We start from the raw sequence: 22,668 nt of genomic DNA, 5'->3' as shown, positions 1-22,668 counted from the left end.
TTAAAGTGGGCATCCCCATATGTGTGGTACAAATATTAAAGTGGGCATCCCCATATGTGTGGTACAAATATTAAAGTGGGCATCCCCATATGTGTGGTACAAATATTAAAGTGGGCATCCCCATATGTGTGGTACAAATATTAAAGTGGGCATCCCCATATGTGTGGTACAAATATTAAAGTGGGCATCCCCATATGTGTGGTACAAATATTAAAGTGGGCATCCCCATATGTGTGGTACAAATATTAAAGTGGGCATCCCCATATGTGTGGTACAAATATTAAAGTGGGCATCCCCATATGTGTGGTACAAATATTAAAGTGGGCATCCCCATATGTGTGGTACAAATATTAAAGTGGGCATCCCCATATGTGTGGTACAAATATTAAAGTGGGCATCCCCATATGTGTGGTACAAATATTAAAGGGCATCCCCATATGTGTGGTACAAATATTAAAGTGGGCATCCCCATATGTGTGGTACAAATATTAAAGTGGGCATCCCCATATGTGTGGTACAAATATTAAAGTGGGCATCCCCATATGTGTGGTACAAATATTAAAGTGGGCATCCCCATATGTGTGGTACAAATATTAAAGTGGGCATCCCCATATGTGTGGTACAAATATTAAAGTGGGCATCCCCATATGTGTGGTACAAATATTAAAGTGGGCATCCCCATATGTGTGGTACAAATATTAAAGTGGGCATCCCCATATGTGTGGTACAAATATTAAAGTGGGCATCCCCATAAATGTGTGGTACAAATATTAAAGTGGGCATCCCCATATGTGTGGTACAAATATTAAAGTGGGCATCCCCATTAAACAAATATTAAAGTGGGCATCCCCATATGTGTGGTACAAATATTAAAGTGGGCATCCCCATATGTGTGGTACAAATATTAAAGTGGGCATCCCCATATGTGTGGTACAAATATTAAAGTGGGCATCCCCATATGTGTGGTACAAATATTAAAGTGGGCATCCCCATATGTGTGGTACAAATATTAAAGTGGGCATCCCCATATGTGTGGTACAAATATTAAAGTGGGCATCCCCATATGTGTGGTACAAATATTAAAGTGGGCATCCCCATACAAATATTAAAGTGGGCATCCCCATATGTGTACAAATATTAAAGTGGGCATCCCCATATGTGTGGTACAAATATTAAAGTGGGCATCCCCATATGTGTGGTACAAATATTAAAGTGGGCATCCCCATATGTGTGGTACAAATATTAAAGTGGGCATCCCCATATGTGTGGTACAAATATTAAAGTGGGCATCCCCATATGTGTGGTACAAATATTAAAGTGGGCATCCCCATATGTGGGCATCCCCATATGTGTACAAATATTAAAGTGGGCATCCCCATATGTGTGGTACAAATATTAAAGTGGGCATCCCCATATGTGTGGTACAAATATTAAAGTGGGCATCCCCATATGTGTGGTACAAATATTAAAGTGGGCATCCCCATATGTGTGGTACAAATATTAAAGTGGGCAAATCCCCCATATGTGTGGTACAAATATTAAAGTGGGCATCCCCATATGTGTGGTACAAATATTAAAGTGGGCATCCCCATATGTGTGGTACAAATATTAAAGTGGGCATCCCCATATGTGTGGTACAAATATTAAAGTGGGCATCCCCATATGTGTGGTACAAATATTAAAGTGGGCATCCCCATATGTGTGGTACAAATATTAAAGTGGGCATCCCCATATGTGTGGTACAAATATTAAAGTGGGCATCCCCATATGTGTGGTACAAATATTAAAGTGGGCATCCCCATATGTGTGGTACAAATATTAAAGTGGGCATCCCCATATGTGTGGTACAAATATTAAAGGGCATCCCCATATGTGTGGTACAAATATTAAAGTGGGCATCCCCATATGTGTGGTACAAATATTAAAGTGGGCATCCCCATATGTGTGGTACAAATATTAAAGTGGGCATCCCCCATATGTGTGGTACAAATATTAAAGTGGGCATCCCCATATGTGTGGTACAAATATTAAAGTGGGCATCCCCATATGTGTGGTACAAATATTAAAGTGGGCATCCCCATATGTGTGGTACAAATATTAAAGTGGGCATCCCCATATGTGTGGTACAAATATTAAAGTGGGCATCCCCATATGTGTGGTACAAATATTAAAGTGGGCATCCCCATATGTGTGGTACAAATATTAAAGTGGGCATCCCCATATGTGTGGTACAAATATTAAAGTGGGCATCCCCATATGTGTGGTACAAATATTAAAGTGGGCATCCCCATATGTGTGGTACAAATATTAAAGTGGGCATCCCCATATGTGTGGTACAAATATTAAAGTGGGCATCCCCATATGTGTGGTACAAATATTAAAGTGGGCATCCCCATATGTGTGGTACAAATATTAAAGTGGGCATCCCCATATGTGTGGTACAAATATTAAAGTGGGCATCCCCATATGTGTGGTACAAATATTAAAGTGGGCATCCCCAAATATTGGGCATCCCCAGTGGGCATCCCCATATGGTACAAATATTAAAGTGGGCATCCCCAAATATTAAAGTGGGCATCCCCATATGTGTGGTACAAATATTAAAGTGGGCATCCTCATATGTGTGGTACAAATATTAAAGTGGGCATCCCCATATGTGTGGTACAAATATTAAAGTGGGCATCCCCATATGTGTGGTACAAATATTAAAGTGGGCATCCCCATATGTGTGGTACAAATATTAAAGTGGGCATCCCCATATGTGTGGTACAAATATTAAAGTGGGCATCCCCATATGTGTGGTACAAATATTAAAGTGGGCATCCCCATATGTGTGGTACAAATATTAAAGTGGGCATCCCCATATGGTGGTACAAATATTAAAGTGGGCATCCCCATATGTGTGGTACAAATATTAAAGTGGGCATCCCCATATGTGTGGTACAAATATTAAAGTGGGCATCCCCATATGTGTGGTACAAATATTAAAGTGGGCATCCCCATATGTGTGGTACAAATATTAAAGTGGGCATCCCCATATGTGTGGTACAAATATTAAAGTGGGCATCCCCATATGTGTGGTACAAATATTAAAGTGGGCATCCCCATCCCCATATGTGTGGTACAAATATTAAAGTGGGCATCCCCATATGTGTGGTACAAATATTAAAGTGGGCATCCCCATATGTGTGGTACAAATATTAAAGTGGGCATCCCCATATGTGTGGTACAAATATTAAAGTGGGCATCCCCATATGTGTGGTACAAATATTAAAGTGGGCATCCCCATATGTGTGGTACAAATATTAAAGTGGGCATCCCCATATGTGTGGTACAAATATTAAAGTGGGCATCCCCATATGTGTGGTACAAATATTAAAGTGGGCATCCCCATATGTGTGGTACAAATATTAAAGTGGGCATCCCCATATGTGTGGTACAAATATTAAAGTGGGCATCCCCATATGTGTGGTACAAATATTAAAGTGGGCATCCCCATATGTGTGGTACAAATATTAAAGTGGGCATCCCCATATGTGTGGTACAAATATTAAAGTGGGCATCCCCATATGTGTGGTACAAATATTAAAGTGGGCATCCCCATATGTGTGGTACAAATATTAAAGTGGGCATCCCCATATGTGTGGTACAAATATTAAAGTGGGCATCCCCATATGTGTGGTACAAATATTAAAGTGGGCATCCCCATATGTGTGGTACAAATATTAAAGTGGGCATCCCCATATGTGTGGTACAAATATTAAAGTGGGCATCCCCATATGTGTGGTACAAATATTAAAGTGGGCATCCCCATATGTGTGGTACAAATATTAAAGTGGGCATCCCCATATGTGTGGTACAAATATTAAAGTGGGCATCCTCATAATAAGTGATGAAAATATAAACATTGATCCAGACCATTATTTTCAGGTCACTCGCAAGAGACAACAACACATCATTGGAATTCTATGGACTAATGCGTTTTCTTTGGAGGCTGTGCTGATAATTTGGTCGAGTAGGTATTTAGTTAGAGACCTGTTTTAAATCTGCTGTTCCAAAATCATTAAGGGCAGTGAAATGAACAACAGCCCAACTATGACACACACAAATAAACATGCTAATTGTCTTGTGTCTTTGACAACAATCTCTTCTACGTCTACACTATGATCATCTCAATTTGAGGTGTCAGATGATTTAAGACAGGTCTGTTGTGAAAAAGTTGATGTCTTCACATTTCGGCTCACACCTCTCTCTGTATCTGAGTGATTTGTAGTGCAGTTATGTGAATATTGCACAGGTCATTCAGCACAGAACTAAAATTGTGCGTCATTTTTTTCAGCTCCATGATTAAGTTATGGATCTACATATTTTAGAACATGAGGGTTCCGGTTTGCGAAGACTCGCAAAGGGAAACTCTCAGCCCTATACTGATACGTCTGAGTATGTGTGTGTGTGTGTGTGTGTGTGTGTGTGTGACACGAATGACCCTGTTTGCCTGATGTATTTAGTTTGATGTCTTTCCCAGTAAAACACAGCAGCAGTATACTGCATACAACAACGTGGATGTCCCAACTTCTCTGGATCTTTCAGTAGAAGGACAAACATTTGGGTCTATGACTTTATCCTACAATCCACCATGACAGATAGAGTATGCCATGGGCAGTTCTGATAAAATAATCTTCCACTACCCCAATGTCTGCTTGACAGATATTTTGTCAGTGGTATCTCTATTTTATTCTCTTTGGTGTTTGCTTCATTTACTTCAGTGTGGTTTCTGCATATCAGGCCTCCATATTGCGTCTGTGTGCTGGCACTGTGATTTGGTATGTACTGCACTGAGCTGTTAGAGAGAGTTGATTTAGCTGGCTCATTCCCTCGCCTAGCCAGAGGGCAGGGGTTTCATGACAGATGTGATCTGCTGCAGACAGTCTGATACAGATACAAGGACATATACAGACACAGAGACACAAACACACGTACACAATCTCTTTCTGTCATGATTATAGTCACATGTATGCGATTGTGGTTTCGGCTTTGCCTTCAATTCTTAGCTGTGATATAATCAAGAATTGGCTCAACCTTTTGCTTTATGATGGAAAAATACCTTATTCTAGAAATGAGTTCCAGGTAAAACTGCCAACATTGTTACCACAACTGTCTGTGTTTTCCTGAGGCAAAAAGTGTCAGAGGCCTTTCTTTTGCCTGAGTAAGTGGTTGGTGAACCGGAGTTCAGTAGTAATTGACTGAATCTTCTTGTTAATGTCTGCTGTGCGCTAATTAACGACTCTTGTTACAGTATTTGTGTTGGTTAAATTGCATGAATAAAACATCTCAACAAGCTCAAGGTCTCACTCAGAATTGTACAACAGCAGTTTCCCTCTCTTCCATTTACAACTAAGAAAGGGAAGCGCTACACAGCTATTTCCGTTGCATTGCTATTGTGACACCCTCATCTTGTCAGAGGTTTATGTGAAAAAAACATGGCTCAGACAATTTCTTCATAGTCTCTGGTGTTATAGTCAGTGTAAGAGGGAGGCAACAGAGCCATTGTCAGTGATCTTATAGGTCACCAATACATGACCCTATGATTTAACTTTGAACATTTGCAGACAGTGCTACTTGACTTTGTCAGAGAGATACTGTGTGAATTCTAAACTGTGCATTAGACACGTGCAAATGAGCTTAATCTAACCGGATGTGATGTTATATCTGGAGGTCTCATGGCTGACGTTAGCGCTGCAGCTACTGTAACATAATTTCCCATTTGGCATTTTTAACTTGATGTCTGCAATCAGCCAGCTGTGCCTGGAGTGTGGCAGATTGAATTAGCATCCTGAGGCATGCCCCTGCAAATGTCTACCAGTCAAATTTATTCAGAGCATTGATGTACTAGTGTCACATCAATGTTAAGGTGGTTGGTTCACACTGTGAGATAAGGGTGAGATGGGGCGAGGGAGGAGGGCAGAATGAAGGATGGGGTGAGGAAGAAAGAAGGAGACACCAGTACATGTTGACAGCTCTTCGAGAAACATTACCTTAATCACTTACCCTTTAGGGGAAACTTCCAGATATGATACATACTGATAATGTTTTTTTATTTACATTTTTTTCCAACTGCTTACACACGTTTTCAAAATGGTCTCTTTTTTTCAGAACTCCAAACATTACTGTTGCCAAACATTACTGTTGTGTACAGTAGCATACAACAAAACCATAAACATATGTAAACCAAAAGTATATTCTTTAGAATACAGTAAAGAACACAATTATGTGTGTGGGGTCCCGGGGGGGCAGTCCAGGAATTGGCAGTCACCAGTGCTAAGCTACGCTTCATCTCTTCTCCAGCCTGGGTCTGACCACAATACTTTGTCCACATCACAAGATACGTTTTCTCTTGCCAAACATGGAGGGAAGTATCTCCTAGCATGGCGTATCGAACCTTGGACAGAGGCAACCTCTATGTCCCCACATGTGGGCGATCATACACTTTCCAGCGCCAGGCTGAGAAGAATTCCTCTATGGGATTTAGAAAAGGTGAATATGGGGATAGGTACAAAACTACAAATTGTGGATGGGTGGCAAACCAGTTTTGGACCAGAACAGCCCGGTGAAAACTAACATTGTCCCATAAAACCACAAATCTAGCAGGCTCTTGATCTGGATCAGGGACAAGCATTGTGTAAATTGCATCCAGAAAAGTGAGCATATGGCCGGTGTTGTACGGACCCAGTGTGGCATTGTGAAGGAGGACCCCGTTTTGAGTGATGGCAGCACACATATTACCCCCACGCTGTCCAGGGACATTGGTAATTGCCCTCTGTCCTATTACATTTCTTCTGCGGCGCCTGGTTTAGAAGCCAACCTCATCCACATAAATAAATTCATGGCGAATTACATGGGCATCCAGCTCCAATAGTCTCTGTAACAGACAAAAGGATATACAGATGAGTAAATATGGTATGTCTGAAGTTCTGGAAGTAGTGTTGCATACATACCTCTACAAAGTCATGTCGCATATTCTTGACTCTGACTGAGTTTCTCTCAAATGGCACCTTGTAAAGTTGTTTCATCGTCACTTGTTCCCGTTGGAGGATGCGTTACATGGTCGACAGGCTTACAGCATTGATGTTGTTAAATATGGTGTCATTCTTCAAGATATGCTCTCTTATCTCTCGAATCCTAATTGCATTGTTGGCCAAAACCATATTTATAATTGCAGTCTCTTGTACATCTGTAAACAAGCGTCCTCCATGATGTCTTTGCCTTTCCACTCTGTACAGAATTCAAACACAGTATGTGTTCAGCATAGGAACTGTAAACAATGTACAATTTTTTTTAGAACAGCATGATAACCAACCTCATTCATTCAATGCAGTGCAGTAAATGGATGGCTTAGAGTTACAAATGTTTATGCAATACTATGCAGTCATATGTATTTTACAGTACATTACTGTAATGCTAAAATAATCATTAGATAGTTGCATACTTGTTCTAATTTCTGAAGGTTCGAATTATGGACGACACTGTAAATCGATTCAAGTTGGACTCTCAGTCCAGCCTCTCTCATGGTCAAACCGTGGTTGATCACATGATCAACAAGTGTTGCCCTAATCTCATCAGAGATGGCTCTCTTCTTTGCCCTCGTCCTCGTCCTCTTCTTCCTCTTCCTCTCCCTCCTACTCCTCTTGCTCTCTGTCCATTGCTGGCATCCATTGTTCAAAACAGGTAATCTGACCTTTGACCTAATTATAGGCCTATACTACAGTAAAGCAGTGATTGGTTAGTGATCAGTTAAGCTATTACTGCTTGCACATGTTAGGAGTGTGTGTGTGTGACCTGGTGAATAAGTGTAGCATTTTGATTGGTTGTGTTCGGAAAGGGAAAGCAAGTCACTTCCTGTTAGATTTTTGTGTTTTAGGTAGAGAATTGTGTGTAGAGTTTGAAAAAAGTGTTTTATGTGTGTAGTTTTGCACTTTGAGTGAGAGGTTTCAAAAATCATGTGACATGGAAAGATTGTGTGTGTAAGCAGTTGGAAACAAACGTAATATGACCAGAATTATTTAAATTTGATATAAGTTGATTACTAAGTTGATCAACGTTTGCTGTAAACATACTGATTAAAAGCCATTCTCTTTGAGAGAATCGTAAGATTCATATGATTTCAATCAATTTTGTCTGTGTTTACGCAATTTACTCCTGGCGCCTCTGGGCTGAGGGGCTCTGGCGCCTCTGGGCTGAGGGGCTCTGGCGCCTCTGGGCTGAGGGGCTCTGGCGCATCTGGGCTGAGGGGGTCTGGTGGCCCCTGGCTGACTGGCGGCACTGGCGGCCCCTGGCTGACTGGCGGCACTGGCGGCCCCTGGCTGACTGGCGGCACTGGCGGCCCCTGGCTGACTGGCGGCACTGGCGACCCCTGGCTGACTGGCGGCCCCTGGCTGACTGGCGGCCCCTGGCTGACTGGCGGCACTGGCGGACCCTGGCTGACTGGCGGCGCCGGGCAGACTGGCGGAACTGGCGGCGCCGGGCAGACTGGCGGCACTGGCGGTGCTGGGCAGACTGGCGGTGCTGGGCAGACGGATGGCTCAGGCGGCGCTGGGCAGACGGGTGGCTCAGGCGGCGCAGGGCAGACGGGTGGCTCAGGCGGCGCAGGGCAGACGGGTGGCTCAGGCGGCACTGGACAGACGGGTAGCTCAGATGGCGCTGGGCAGACGGGAATCTCTGGCAACGCTGGAGAGGAAGGCTCTGGCAACGCTGGAGAGGAAGGCTCTGGCAGCGCTGGACTGAGTAGCTCTGGTAGCGCCGTACAGGCGGGAGACTCCGGCTGCGCTGGAGAGGAGGAAGGCTCCGACAGCGCTGGACAGGCGGGAGTCCCTGTAAGGATGAGCCGGAGAGACAGCCTGGGGGGCTGCCACCGGAGGGCTGGTGCGTGGAGGTGGTGACGGATAGACCGGACCGTGCAGGCGCACTGGAGCTCTTGAGCACCGAGCCTGCCCAACCCTACCTGGTTGCATGCTCCCGGTCGCCCTGCCAGTGCGGCGAGGTGGAATAGCCCGCACTGGGCTATGCAGGCGAACCGGGGACACCATGCACAAGGCTGGTGCCATGTAAGCCGGCCCAAGGAGACGCACTGGAGACCAGATGCGTAGAGCCGGCTTCATGGCACTTGGCTCGATGCCCACTCTAGCCCGGCCGATACGCGGAGCTGGAATGTACCGCACCGGGCTATGCACCCGCACTGGGGACACCGTGCGCTTCACAGCATAAGGTGCCTGCCCGGTCTCTCCAGCCCCCCGGTAAGCACAGGAAGTTGGCGCAGGTCTCCTACCTGGCTTCGCCACACTTCCTGTGTCCCCCCCAAGACATTTTTGGGGCTGACTCTCGGGCTTCCATCCACGCCGCCGTGCTGCCTCCTCATACCAGCGCCTCTCCGCCTTCGCCGCCTCCAGCTCTTCTTTGGGGCGGCGATATTCTCCAGGCTGTGCCCAGGGTCCTTTACCATCCAACTCATCCTCCCATGCCCATTCCTCTTTTTGCTGCTGTTGCCCGTTACCACGCCGCTTGGTCCTGTTGTGGTGGGTGATTCTGTAACGGTTTTCTTGTGGTGAAGGAGAGGCGGACCAAAACGCAGCGTGGTTATATTGATTCATATTTAATAAAAAAAGATAAACACGAACACTACAAAACAATAAACGTGGAAAACCAAAAACAGCCCTATCTGGTGCAAACACAGAGATAGGAACAATCACCCATAAACACACAGTGAAACCCAGGCTACCTAAGTATGATTCTCAATCAGAGACAACTAATGACACCTGCCTCTGATTGAGAACCATACTAGGCTGAAACATAGAAATACCCAAAACATAGAAAAACAAACATAGACTGCCCACCCCAACTCACGCCCTGACCATACTAAATAATGACAAAACAAAGGATATAAAGGTCAGAACGTGACAACTCCTTGCTGTATTGGGGCCGGTGTGCCCAGAAAGGTTTCACACCCCTTGACTTTTCCACATTTTTTTGTGTTACAAGGTCAAATTAAAATGTATTTAATTGTATTTTTTTGTGAACAATCTACATAAAGTACTCTGTCATGTCAAACATTTGCAAAAAAACACACATTGATTACAGCTGTGAGTCTTTCTGGGTAAGTCACTAAGAGCTTTGCCCACCTGGATTGTACAATATTTGCACATTACCCCCCCCCAAATTCAAGCTCTGTCAAGTTTGTTATTGATCATTGCTAGACATACATTTTCAAGTATTGCTATAGATTTGCAAGACAATTTAAGTTGAACTATAACTAGGCCACTCATGAACATTCAACGTCAACTTGGTAAGCAACTCTAGTGTATATTTGGCCTTGTGATTTAGGTTATTGTCCTGCAGAAACCAGGCTTTCTTCTAGGATTTTACTGTGCTCTCTCAATTAAGTTTATTTTTATCCTAAAAAAAACTCACTAGTCCTTGCCGGTGAAAAGCATACCCATAACATGATGCAGCCACCACTATGCTTGAAAATATGAAGAGTGGAACTCAGTGATGTGTTGTGTTGGATTTGCCCCAATTATAATGCTTTGTTTTCAGGATATAAAGTTAATTTCCTTGCCACAATTGTTTTCAGTTTTACTTCAGTGACTTATTGCAAACAGGATGCATGTTTTGGAACATTTGATTACTGTACAGGCTACTTTCTTTTCACTCTGTCATTTAGGTTGGTATTGTTCTCGCCTATCACAGCCATTAAACTCTGTAACTGTTTTAAAGTCACCATTAGCCTTATGGTGAAATCCCTGAGCGATTTTCTTCCTCTCCGGCAAATGAGTTAGGAAGGATGCATGTGTTTTTGTAGTGATTGGGTGTATTGATACACCATCCAAAGCGTAATTAATAACTTCACCATGCTCAAAGGGATATTTAATCTAATCTTTTTTAATGTTACCCATGTGCCAATGGGTGCCCTTCTTGCAAAGCATTGGGAAAAACCCTGGTCTTTGTGGTTGAATCTGGTTTTGAAGTTCGACTGCTCGACTGAGGGACCTTACAGATAATAGTATGTGTGGGGACAGAGATGAGGTAGGCATTAAAAAAATGGCACTTAAGTGACTTGTTAAGCAAATATTTACTCCTGAACTTAGTTAGGCTTGCCATAACAAAGGGGTTGAATACTTATTGACTCAAGACATTTCAGCTTTTAATTCTTAATTGATTTGTAAAAATGTCTAAAAACATAATTCCACTTTCACATTATGGGGTATTGTGTGTAGGCCCGTGACACAAAATCAAAATTGAATCCATTTTAAATTCAGGCTGTAACACAACAAAATGATGAAACATTCAATGGGTATGAATACTTTTTGAAGGCACTGTACATCTCTGTGTGGGTGTGTGACTGATCTCAGAGAAACAAACTTGCTGAAGCAAACCTACAACCATTGCTTTTCTCATCATGTCAGTATTAAGGCCAGAACATAGGAGTAGTTGGATATGCTTGTTTTTAAGAAATGAATACAGAACAGAGCTTTCAGAGCTCCATAATTAAAGGATCATTAGAAATGAATTACCTGTGAATACATAGTTGAGATAGACATGACTTTGACTTGGGTGTCTATTTGAAACAACAATGTGCACAGTTGAAATCAATCCTTCATGTGCTATCATTTACATTCTGGTTGGCATACTGTAAGCAGTCTCTTCTTTCAAAACATGGCGAAATGACACAATGACTACGAATAATGACGAGTGAGAAAGTTACAGACGCACAAATATCATACCTCCCCAATCATGTTAGCATCCACATTGATGTACAAGTGTTTAGAAACATATTCTATTCTTATTTACAATAAAAGTGACTCCAAACTGACACAATACAATATTTACCATTCATTTCTTTTGGGCACAAAATCATCTGAAACACAACCAAAACAAACAGCAAACGCATCCAAGAGGTTTGTAGAGTCTCAGGCTTGATGTAATCATTGTGTGCTAAGAATACGGGACCAAACACTAAACTTTTGACCATTTCTATGGGCTATAGTAGTAAAGGCCAAATGTAATATTTGATCAAATAATTGAAATAAAACTAAATGATCCATGGTATGACCATCTTAAAACAATTGCATATGTTAGCTTAATACAACAACATGTGCATTACTCATTTATAATGCAATGTAACTTCCTTATGGAATTCTGGACAATGTTAGGTGTCTAGAATTAGTGTGTGTTCTGGGCAGAGACAGTAAAAGAGGAAAGGTAGATCTATCTCCTCTTAGTCCTAACACACACACACACACACACACACACACACACACACACACACACACACACACACACACACACACACACACACACACACACACACACACACACACACACACACACACACACACACACACACACACACACACACACACAGCAGCCCAGAAAAGAGTCACGTTAGATAACCCACTAATCCACCACATCACCATAGCAGTACAGGCTCCAGTGATGCAGCATCTCTCTATCCTACTCAGGGTCAGAAAGCATAATAATTTAATAATAATGAGTAATGCATATATGTATTCATTTGATATGTCACTCTTTTTTTTCAATCTGACGTAAATGGGAGATATAATTAAGCAATAAGGCCCGAGGGGGTGTGGTATATGACCATTATACCACGGCTAAGGGCTGTTCTTATGCACGACGCAACGCGGGGCAATAAGATGCCTTATTGCTATTATAAACTGGTTACCAACATAATTAGAGCAGTAAAAATAAATGTTTTGTCAAAACCATGGTATACGGTCTGATATACACTAAAAGTTTTAGAAAACCTGCTCACTCAATTCTTCATTTTTACTATTATCTACATTGTAGAATAATAGTGAAGACATCAAAACTATGAAATAACACATATGGAATCATGTAGTAAGCAAAAAAAAGTGTTAAATAAATAATTCTTCAAATAGCCACCCTTTGCCTTGATGACAGCTTTGCACACTCTTGGCATTCTCTCAACCAGCTTCACCTGGAATGCTTTTCCAACAGTCTTGAAGGAGTTCCCACATATGCTGAGCACTTGTTGGCTGCTTTTCCTTCACTCTGCAGTCCAACTCATCCCAAACCATCTCAATTTGGTTGAGGTCAGGGGATTGTGGAGGCCAGGTCATCTGATGCAGCACTCCATCACTCTCCTTATTGGTAAAATAACCCTTACACAGCCTGGAGGTGTGTTGGGTCATTGTCCTGTTGAAAAATAACGATAGTCCCACTAAGCACATACCAGATGGGATGGCGTATCGCTGCAGAATGCTGTGGTAGCCATGCTGGTTAAGTGTCACAGACAGTGTCACCAGCAAAGCACCCCCACATCATCACACCTCCTCCATGATTTACGGTGGGAAATACACATGCGGAGATCTTCCATTCACACACACCACGTCTCACAAAGACACGGCGGTTGGTACCAAACATCTCAAATTTGGACTCCAGACCAAAGGACAAATTTCCACTGGTCTAATGTCCATTACTCGTGTTTCTTGGCCCAAGCAAGTCTCTTCTTATTATTGGTGTCCATTAGTAGTCGTTTCTTTGCAGCAATTCAACCTTGAGGCCTGATTCACACAGTCTCTAAACCTTTGATGTTCAGATGTGTCTGTTACTTGAACTCTGAAGCATTTATTTGGGCAGCAATTTCTGAGGCTGGTAACTCGAACTTATCCTCTGCAGCAGAGGTTACTCTGGGTCTTACTTTCCTGTGGCGGTCCTCATGAGAGCCAGTTTTATCATAGTGCTTGATAGGTTTTGCAACTGCACTTGAAGAAACTTTCAAAGTTCTTGAAATTCTCCGTATTGCCTGACCTTCATGTCTTAAAATAATGATCGACTGTCATTTCTCTTGGCTAATTTGAGATCTTCTTGCCATAATATGGACTTCGTCTTTTACCAAATAGGGCCATCTTCTGTATACCCGCCTACCTTGTCACAACACAACTGATTGGCTCAAACGCATTAAGAAGAAAAGACATTCCATAAATGAACTTTTAAGAAGGCACACCTGTTAATTGAAATGCATTCTAGGTGTCTACCTCATGAAGCTGGTTGAGAGAATGCCAAGAGTGTGCAAATCTGTCATCAAGGCATAGGGTGGCTACATGATTCCATATGTGTTATTTCATAGTTGTGATGTCTTCACTATTTTTCTACAATGTAGAAAATATTAAAAATTAAGAAAAACCTTTGAATGAGTAGGTGTTCTAAAACTTTTCACCGGTAGTGTACCACGGCATTCAGCCAATCAGCGTTCAGGGCTCGAACCACCCAGTTTAAAATTAAGCAACAAGGCACGAGTGGATGAGGTATATGGTCAATATACCACGGCTAAGGGCTGTTCTTAGGCACGACGCAACGCAGAGTGAGGAAGTTAAGGACACAGCCCTTAGCTGTGGCATATTGGCCATATACCACAAACCCTCAAGGTGCCTTATTGCTATTATAAACTGGTTACCAACACAATTAGACTAGTAAAAAAATGTAGGTTGTCATACCCATGGTATATGGTCTAATATTACACGGCGGTCAGCCAATCAGCATCCAGGGCTCGAACCACCCAGTTTATAATCACTTATATACTACTGGGCTGCACGCACACCATAAAAATATGAAATAGAACATTATCCAAGCTTGATTCAGGTGAATACATTTGGAACGCTGAGCCATTGACTGCCTGCCTGCACCAGATGGCAGTGTGCGAGTGGGTTTCTTTTGACAATGAAGCACTGGACTACAGACATATCATTTTGAACCTAGAAGAAGACCTATAGACAAGAGTAGGCAAGAAGTAATCGTAATGTCTAGTTGGACAGAAAAGTATGGTAAGTTACTGAGTGAGTGTCTTTGATCAAATCAAATCATGTGCCTAATACAACAGGTATTACAGTGAAATGCTTACTTACAAGCCCTTAACACTTATTTTTCCTAAAACCTAATTGTTGATTAAGAAAGTATTTACTCAAATAAACTGAAGCAAAAAAATTAAAAAGCATTTATGTAAATACACTTATTTACATAAGTATTCAGACCCTTTGCAATGAGACTCAGAATTGAGATCAGGTGCATCCTGTTTCCATTGATCACCCTTGAGATGTTTCTACAGCTTGAATGGAGTCCACCTGTGGTAAACACACCTGTCTATATAAGGTCCCACAGTTGACAGTGCATGTCAGAGCAAAAGCCAAGCCATGAGGTTGAAGAAATTGTCCTTAGAGCTCCGAGACTGGATTGTGTTGAGGTACAGATCTGGGGAAGGGTACCAACACATTTCTGCAGCATTGAAGGTCCCCAAGAAAACAGTGGCCTCCGTCATTCTTACATGGAAAAAGTTTGGAACCACCAAGACTCTTCCTTGAGCTGGCCGCCCGGCCAAACTGAGTAATCGGGGAGAAGGGCCTTGGTCAGGGAGATGACCAAGAACCCAATGGTCACTCTGACAGAGCTCTAGAGTTCTTCTGTGGAGATGGGAGAATCTTCCAGAAGAACAATAATCTCTGCAGCACTCCACCAATCAGGCCTTTATGGTAGAGTGGCCAGATGGAAACCACTCCTCAGTAAAAGGCACATGACAGCCCGCTTGAAGTTTGCCAAAAGACACCATAAAGACTCTCAGACCATAAGAAACAAGATTCCCTGGTCTGATGAAACCAAGATTGAACTCTTTAGCCTGAATGCCAAGTGTCACGTCTTGAGGAAACTTGCATCATCCCTACGGTGAAGCATGGGGGTGACAGCATCCTTCTGTGGGGATGTTTTTCAGTGGCAGGGACTGGAAGACTAGTGAGGATCATGGCAAAGATAAACAGAGCAAAGTAAAGAGAGATCCTTGATGAAAACCTGCTCAAGAGCGCTCAGGACCTCAGACTGGGGTGAAGGTTCAGCTTTCAACAGGATAACGACCCTAAGCACATAGCCAAGACAATGCAGGAGTGGATTTTGGACAAGTCTCTTAATGTCCTTGAGTGGCCCAGCCAGAGCCCGGACTTGAACCCGATTGAACAGCTCTGGAGACCTGAAAATAGCTGTGTAGCAACGCTCCCCATCCAACCTGACAGAGCTTGAGTGGATCTGCAAAGAAGAATGTGAGAAACTCCCCAAATACAGGTGTGCCAATTTTAGAATAAGGCTGTAACATAACAAAATGTGGAAAAAGTCCAGGGGTATGAATACTTTCCGAATGCACTGTATAACCCATACAATATAAAAAAAGGGACAAAGTGAATATACTGGAAGTGCTTGCATCCGTAGCAGTTTGTATGAATTTGAGTGGTTACATAAATAGATGTTGACAGAATGTCTGAGACAGAGAGACTGTTGCTCTACTCCCAGGTAAGGCCATCGCTTCTGGAACCACTGAAGACCTCAGTATTTAAACAGGAAGCTTGAAGAAGATGTGTGTCAGATATGAGTCAGATATGATGACAATAAATGCATTTGTACCTTTCATCCTTTAAGCCATGTTCACTGCATATGTTGCTGAACTATTCAACCATTTTGTTAGTGTCATTTGTCATGGCTGTCCTGTGATCACAAGAGGTCAGACCAACTTGGCAATGGCTGACAATAACCAGACCATCTCTAACCTGCTGAGAGGAGGAGGGAACTGGTGTGGGGTTTTTGACACCTCCACACCCTGTTGTAAATTTAAGTAGAAGAAGGCTCTTTATCCCCCTTTAGTGCCAATCAAAGGAATGTCTTTGTTTCACAGACTTTCTCTGCTGAAACTCTAACACGCTGAAACTTGGATAATGGTACAATATTTCTAACATAACAATTTGGGGAATGGTCAGTGGGGGAGCTATAGAAAACAAATCTAGTATTGCTTTTCGTGATATCATTAAAAACTGTATGGATGAAATACTGTAATTTGAAAAGTATTTACACTACAGGTATGAAGCCTTCATCCTTAATGTTGTGCATATATTAGGAAAAACGATTAAAGTGATTTTATGAGGTATGAAAGAAAGATATCCTATAAACTGTGCATAAGTAAGTAGCCACACCCCAAGTGAGGTCGGAGAGCGTGTCAAACTGATGGAACAATCCCCTTTTGACGAGAGTGCATAAAAAGCATTGCCAACTAAATTAACATCAGACCAGGAAACAGGAAGCAAGAGCTACATGTTTGAAATGGTTGGAACTTTGAACCTCAACACGAGGTGAAGAAATAAACTCACTTTCCTTTAGACCAGGAAAGACCAGAAGCAGCATCCCACATCTAAGTAGTTTAAATCCTAACTATCAACATGAGGAGTTTTAGGCAAGAAGCTCACCTCAGACAATCATTGGTACAGCTGTCCTAAGTCAGATATCGAGAAAAGCAAATCTAGACTATCCTACTACAGTCATCACCAATGGGAACAGTCGACATGGCTGGCTATCTACCAGAGTGAACAACAGTAGAAGGCGGGAAAGGGGAGACACTTTTCGGACAATCAGAGCCATACAGTTTGCCGCTGCAAGGCCAACAATATTCCTAAGGAGGGTTGGTTTAGACCGAACAAAGGCACTCACACGTGATTTCTTATTCCAAATGGGTGGCGGTTCGTGTGTAAATTATATGATTAATGTTACTGTGAGAATAGTTCTGAAATGTCTCGACGATAAGTGTATTTTTCTCCCTCTCTCTCTCCATATCGTTGGGTAAAATGCCATATTGTAAAAGTCCGCTAAGGACCTTTTTATCATGTATCAAGTGTGTATGTTATCCTGTTATTATTTAGTTAGCTAGTAAATAAATAATTAAACCAATTTGTGTAGTACTGAATCATGAGCAAGGCTGAATATTGGTAGATGCATGAGGTTACGACTGTTCAGAATGATGATATGATAAGAGGTAATGATTAATAAGATGACTGTTTATCGATATATAGATATATACCTTATAGAGTTTAATTCAGGAGATGGTAACTCTTTAAACCACCTCCTCCGTGGTGCCCCTAATCCTAATGAGTTAATTATTACATTATTAATTTAATTGGAACCACTCCAATTTGCATAGCGTCCCAACAGATCCACAGATGATGCAATCTCTATTGCATTCCATATTGCCCTTTTACACCTGGACAAAAGGAACACCTATGTAAGAATGCTATTCATTGACAACAGCACAGTGTTTAACACCATAGTGACCTCAAAGCTCATCACTAAGCTAAGGACCCTGGGACAAAACACCTCCCTCTGCAACTGGATCCTGGACTTCGTGACTGTCCTCCCCCAGACCTCAGCCACCCTTGTCATAGACTGTTCTCCCTGTTAGCTAGCGGTACCGGAGCACCAATTCTAGGTCCAAGAGGCTTCTAAACAGCTTCTACCCCCAAGCCATAAGACTACTGAACATCTTATCAAATGGCTACCCAGACTATTTGCATTGCCCCCCCCCCCCCACCGCCCTCATTTACGCTGCTGCTACTCTCTGTTATTATCTATGCATAAGTCACTTTAATAACTCTACCCACATGTATATATTACCTCAATTACCTCAACCTAGGTGTGCCCGCGCACATAGACTCTGTACCGGTACCCCCTGTATATAGCCTCACTATTGTTATTTTACAGCTGCTCTTTAATTATTTGTTACTTTATTTGAATTTTTGTGGTTGTTTTCTTAAAACTGCATTGTTGGTTAAGGGCTTGTAAGTAAGCATTTCACTGTATGGTCTACACCTGTTGTATTTGGCGCATGGGACAAATAACATTTGATTTGGATAACAATTCAACATAGTTAGTGGATTAAATAAATAACAGTCATCAGATTAAAGTAAAGTCACAACACATTGGGCTCCCGAGTGGCGCAGCAGTCTAAGGCACAGCTTCTCAGTGCTAGAGGCAGCACTACAGACCCTGGTTCAATCCCAGGCTGTATCACAACCGGCTGTGATCGGGAGTTCCATAGGGCGGCGAACAACTGGCCCAGCGTTGTCCAGGTTAGAGCAGGGTTTGGCTGGGGAAGGCCATCATTGGAAAATAAGAATTTGTTCTTAACTGACTTGCCTGGTCAAATAAAAAAAATATACACTGATATATCAAAATTCACACTCAAATATATTCAAGCATTGGTTGTAATACCTCTAGGGTCCTGTGATGAGCTCCGTCGGGTCTTTTTAAAAATGGCGGGTGGGGAAGCGAAACTAATGCGTGATCGTGAGAAGTCGTGAGATGTCGTGTGGGAAAACTGCTTTTTTCACTCGATCTGTCAAACTATGAGACAAGGATATCCCTACCGGCCAAGCCCTCCCTAACCCAGATGGCGCTAAGGCAATTGTGCGTCACCCCATGGACCTCCCGGTCGCAGCCAGCTGTGACAGAGGCTGGGCCCAAACCCAGAGTCTTGGTGGCACAGCTAGTAGCACTGCGATGCAGTGCCCTAGACCACTGCGCCACCCGGGAGGCCCAAGTTTACGTTAGTTTGACAAAAAGTGTAGTCAGTATTATAGCAGGCAAATATAGCTAACGTTACAGTTGTTGTTTTCTAGGAACCTAGCTACAGTCCACTTAGCTAGCTACAGAGGTGATCTCAGACTAATGGTGGAAGTTAGGTAACGTTAGCTAACTTTCCTCCAGCAGTTTCCATCTAGCTAGCTAGCTAATTACATTTTATAAACTTTATCAATCAGATGGATAACTTAGCAAAGATAGCTCTTCATTTTCCCCTCGCATGTAAAACCTGCCCAATACAGCTTGCCAGTTGCTAGTAAAGTAACGGTAGCTAACTCCGTTCCATACATACAGTATGTGGGCAACCGCAGCATTCAAACGGCTGCAATGAAAACTAATTGGACTGTTGCGACTGTGTTGGTATCAAAATCCAGGATTTGAACTAAGTTTCAATTCAGCGTTGATTGACTTGGCAATAGACCAATAGTATTGGAGAAATTTTAAAAAACTGACCCAGCTGACACTGTACGATAAAGTGTGATGTGTCACGACGTAACGTGCGGCACACATTATTCAACTCATTCTGTGCCGTACAGCCTCTTTCCACCAGGTGTAGCGCTTGTCTCTCAGATTAAAAACAAGAAATGATCAATGGTGAGAGTAATGTTGAGGGTAAAGTGAAATACTTGTGAGTTCATCAATAGTTAATTCAATCAATTGTATATTTTTTGCGCAATCACTGCGAGCCATCATGACTCTCAAAAACCATGATAGCCACAGTTGAATTGAGAAGATACATTTAGAGCAGTACAAGTAAAATACAAGTAAAACTAAATGCATGCTCTTCAACCGATCGCTGCCTGCACCTGTCCGCCTGTCCAACATCATTACTTTGGACGGCTCTGACTTAGACTATGTGGACAACTACAAATATCTAGGTGTCTGGTTAGACTGTAAACTCTCCTTCCAGACTCACATCAAGCATCTCCAATCCAAAGTTAAATCTAGAATTGGCTTCATATTTCGCAACAAAGCATCCTTCACTCATGCTGCCAAACATACCCTTGTAAAACTGACCATCCTACCAATCCTCGACTTCGGCGATTTCATTTACAAAATAGCCTCCAATACCCTACTCAATAAATTGGATGCAGTCAATCACAGCGCCATCCGTTTTGTCACCAAAGCCCCATATACTTCCCACCACTGTGACCGGTACGCCATCGTTGGCAGGCCCTCGCATCATACTCGTCGCCAAACCCACTGACTCCAGGTCATCTACAAGACCCTGCTAGGTAAAGTCCCCCCTTATCTCAGCCTGCTGGTCACCATAGCAGCATCCACCTGTAGCATGCGCTCCAGCAGGTATATCTCTCTGGTCACCCCCAAAACCAATTCTTCCTTTGGCCGCCTCTCCTTCCAGTTCTCTGCTGCCAATGACTGGAACGAACTACAAAAATCTCTGAAACTAGAAACACTTATCTCCCTCACTAGCTTTAAGCACCAGCTGTCAGAGCAGCTCACAGATTACTGCACCTGTACATAGCCTATCTATAATTTAGCCCAAACAACTACCTCTTTCCCTGCTGTATTAATTTATTTTGCTCCTTTGACACTCATTATTTCTATCTCTACTTTGCACATTCTTCTAATGCAAATCTACCATTACAGTGTTTTACTTGCTATATTGTATTTACTTTGCCACCATGGCCTTTTTTGCCTTTACCTCCCTTATCTCAACTCACTTGCTCACATTGTATATAGACTTGTTTATACTGTATTATTGACTGTATGTTTGTTTTACTCCATGTGTAACTCTGTGTTGTTGTATGTGTCGAACTGCTTTGCTTTATCTTGGCCAGGTCGCAATTGTAAATGAGAACTTGTTCTCAACTTGCCTACCTGGTTAAATAAAAGTGAAATAAATAAAAAATAAACTGATAGAGGAAAATATGGTTGAAATGACTAATTATGTATACATTCCAATCAGAAACTGACTAGTCCAAATGCTATAATGTACTGTACATGTGAGTTTTCCCTCTTGCTCCCTTTCCCAATTGTATATAATGTAGTCAGGAGTTAGTAACAATGTAGGTCTGTTCCTTAGTTCATTCAGTTGTACAAATCTCCAGGTGGTGGGAACGGGCCATCTCCAAATGGTCGGGAATGTTGATTTATGCTGACTGGCCTTGACTTCGTGCTGATAACGCGGAGGCTTGTGAGCTAGAGGGGCCCTCTGTTTGTGAAACGTCATTTTTAGTTTATAACCTGTGGAAATGTGTGTAAGCATTCAGTACTCTCTCGTAATAAACGCTGTTACCTTTGGCTTTTAAGACTGGTCTCATTCTACTTCATGCATAATTAATGAACTTACAATTCATTAATGAATTAGAAATGAGTGCTAATTGATTTTGGCAATTAAAGCATAAAGGAATTTAGAATTACTCTATCATAAACAAATTATATAAACTCTTTACAGTGTTTTATTTACATCTTAGATGGACATCTTAGTTGATTAGATGGACAATTTGGATGAAAAAAAGTTGTTTCCCCCCTTTCACTATGATGCAGTAGCTTTTGCTTCATATTACAGTTGACCTGGAAGTATTACATTTTTGGGGAGCTAAAATAAGGTCAAAGGTACAGAACAGCGCAATGTACAAAAGTGTGTTAGTTACCGTTAGCATGAATAAGTCAAATGCCAGCATTGCCAAGTTCATGCCTTTTACCAACAAATATCATATACCCATATAAAATAGACAATTACGTTCAAGCAGATCGTTATAGTTTTATTCTAGGACTTCAGGCCGAGGAGTAATAACTACTTGTTGATAGAAGCGACGTCTTCACCTGATGTTGTGCCCAGTCAGCTCCAGAGTCTTCACCTGAACCAACGTCACAGGCAAAATCACAGGCTGCATCATGCATTTGAGGGGGCGTTGCTTACTAGCTCCCGTGCTTCACAATTTGTTTTCTTTAGCAGCCCTCCCCCAAAAGCAAAAGATTTTATTTTATTTGTATTGCCATCTACAAGGGGTGTATATTCTATTTATATTGCAAATTTAACTTGCAACATGGCCTTTAGCAACCTTTCTGATTTTGATTAACGTTATTGATTTGTCATGTTTTGAAGATCAGATGATGATTAATGATGCGGCTCTGGCCAGGTGACACAGGTGTTCAGGGAATACATATTCCACCTCTCCCTCCCTCTGGTCAGGTTCTTGAAAGGGGTTTGTGTGCAGATGTTTGTCTAGG

Source organism: Oncorhynchus nerka, linkage group LG10 (genome assembly GCF_034236695.1).
Source record: "Oncorhynchus nerka isolate Pitt River linkage group LG10, Oner_Uvic_2.0, whole genome shotgun sequence".
Classification (NCBI taxonomy): Eukaryota; Metazoa; Chordata; class Actinopteri; order Salmoniformes; family Salmonidae; genus Oncorhynchus; species Oncorhynchus nerka.
Note: the sequence above shows the minus strand (reverse complement) of the source record.